The sequence below is a fragment of the Arachis duranensis genome, chromosome 6 (assembly GCF_000817695.3).
Source record: "Arachis duranensis cultivar V14167 chromosome 6, aradu.V14167.gnm2.J7QH, whole genome shotgun sequence".
Lineage (NCBI taxonomy): Eukaryota > Viridiplantae > Streptophyta > Magnoliopsida > Fabales > Fabaceae > Arachis > Arachis duranensis.
The window spans coordinates 91,987,369-91,990,220 of NC_029777.3; the positions used below are offsets into that span (position 1 = coordinate 91,987,369).

Here is a 2,852-nt window from a genome sequence, read left to right on the forward strand (position 1 = left end):
GTGATGTAGTAAAATCACAGTGGGGTGAGAGATAGCAGGGGTTAGAGTGTTAACTGTTACAGAGTCTGAGAGATTGATTACCTGCAAAAGCCAAAGGCCAAAGCTGAAGGGTTAGTGTTTACTTTTCACTGTAGTGATGATGTGAGTGGTGAGGGTACGGTTTATTCGACATGGAAATGTGACGTTTGAAAACCAATTGCTTTTATTACTTAGCTGAGAAGGGAGAGAGCGAAAGAGAAGGAGGAGAAAACCAATTTCTTCGTTGTGCCTTGATAAAATAAGCGCAGAGAGAATTTAAAAAAACTTGAATCAGATGCCTTCAAAGTATTGAAAGTTCCAATTCTGATTAAAAAAATTAATTTTGATGAAAATCAATGAAAAATAGTTTTATATATAGAAAAAAAAAATTTAAACGGTCCTATCTCAAAAGATAATTGTTGTGATGAGAATAGACAAGAATAGATGTCTATTTATGGATAACTCATTTTTTATGTTAAAAAGACACAAAATTTTAGGATGAAACAAAATGAATGAAATTTGAACAACAAACTTTATATGCCTATAAAAATATAAAGTGAGATAAAGATTGCGCACATCAATAATAATTTTTTTTATACATTAATATAATTTTTTATTTTTTCGTAAATTTTAAATATACAATATATATAATATTAATAAATATATTAATCATATCTATTATATTAAAATATTACTATTAAAGTTATCTAATTATATTTTTTATTTTATATTTATTACCTTTTATTTATTTATTTATTTATTTACAACACGTTATTAATAAATTTTTAGTAAGATTTAGGTAACAAATTTTTATTATATTAAAACTCTCTCATTTTAAATTTAATGCTCTTGATTTATTTGGAAACAACTATTTATCATAGATACTAGATGCTGAAATCCATCTTGATTCAATAGATCTTAGAGATACCATTAAAGCTGAAAATAATGCATCCCAAAAGGATAAAGTTAAAGTCATGATCTTCCTTCATCGTCATCTTGACGAAGGATTGAAAAATGAATATCTCACACTAAAAGATCCTGCAAATCTGTTGAAAGACATTGAAGAAAGATATAATCATCAAAAGAGAGTGATACTTTCTTGAGCCCGATATGAATAGACGCACTTGCATCTACAGGATTTTAAATCCAAAAATGATTCGAATCACCTCACGAATGAAATTATGTGGGAAAAAGATAATTGATAATGACATGTTAGAGAAAACTTTTTCGACCTTCCAATGCCTCGAATGTGCTCCTGCAGCAGCAGTATCGAGAAAAAGAATTTAAAAAATATTCTGAGTTAATTTCTTGTCTTCTTGTTGTTGAACGCAACAATGAGTTGCTTTTAAAAAATCATGAAACGCGCCCAACTGGCACCGCCTTATTTCCTGAAACAAATGCGGCAAATCATAACCCTAGAAGAGGTAAATGGCAAGGTTTTGGCAACAAAAAAAATTGTGTTCATAAGAAAGGATCTCACTGGAAGTGGGATAAAGAAAGAAACAATGGGTAAAAGAAATCAACAGAGGATCAATTATTCGTTGTGGTAGAAAGGGCCATTGGTCGCGTACCTATCGTACCCCAAGACACCTAGTCGATCTTTATCAAGCATCTTTGAAAAAGGACGACAAAGAAAATGAGACAAATTTTATTTCAAATGATGCTGAAAATTACACCACTCATTATGAAGTATCTGATTTCTTTGAGGATCCTGAAAAAAATATTGGTCATTTGATCAATGATGGAATAGTTTAATATGTGGGTTTGTTAAGTACTCATGTAAATAAATGATGTAAGAAACTGTTAAGATTTATTTTCTATGCATTTGAATTTCAAGTACGATGTATATAAATAATGTTTAATAAAATATTTATGAATTTCAAAATTACTGAGTCTAGGAAACTTAAAATAATGCACTATTGTCTACCAAGTCTCTAAGAAACTTATTGAGTTTTAAAGATATTCGTCGAAATAGATATCATATTAAAACAATAAATGAAGGAAATAATAAGTACTTGTATATCACAACTCATGATTCAAATAAAAATGTTATACTAGAAAAGTTATCCTCACTTTCATATGGGTTATATTATACTAAAATTAGTGCAATTGAATCACATGCTATTCTAAACTAAAAGTTTACAAGCCCAAATAAATTCATAACATGGCATGATCGATTGGGTCATCTAGGAACAATCATGATGCGGAGAATTATTGAAAACTCACATGGACATTCACTAAAGAACCAGAAAAATCTTAAATCAAGTGAATTTTGTTGTGCTGCATGTTTTTAGGAAAAGTTAATTTTAAGGCCATCACCAGTAAAAATTGGATTTGAGTCCCCTGAATTCCTAGAAAGAATTCAAGACGATATATGTGGACCTATTCATCTACCATTTGGATCTTTTAAATATTTTATAGTCCTAATAGACGCATCTTCGATATGGTCACATGTGTGCTTATTGTCTTCTCGCAACCTGACGTTTGCGAAATTGCTTGCTCAAATTATTCGATTAAAAGCACAGTTTCCAGAAATCCAATCAAAGCAATTCGTCTTGATAATGCTGGTGAATTTACTTTCCAAGCCTTTGATACTTATTATATGGCTAACGGAACAAGCGTTGAACATCCAATAGCTCATGTTCACACACAAAATGGGTTTAACAGAATCACTTATTAAATGTCTCTAGTTAATTTCTAGACCCTTACTTATGAGAACAAATCTCTCAACCTCGGCTTGGGGAATGCTATTTTACATGTCGCAGCACTTATTCATTTGAGGCCAATAAGTTACCATCAGTTCTCTCCTATGCAATTAACGTTTGGCCAGCAGC

The 2,852-nt window shown here is 30.8% G+C and overlaps 1 protein-coding gene across 1 annotated transcript in view; it reads right to left on the reverse strand.

Annotated features, from left to right (window-relative positions):
* The window catches only part of LOC107494613 (uncharacterized), a gene marked incomplete in the record, with an annotated part of 3,457 nt that extends 3,148 nt beyond the window's left edge, over window positions 1-309 (reverse strand). Inside the window, 1 exon segment of the mRNA XM_016115654.3 lies at window positions 1-309.
* Between the last annotated feature and the right edge of the window lie 2,543 nt (window positions 310-2,852).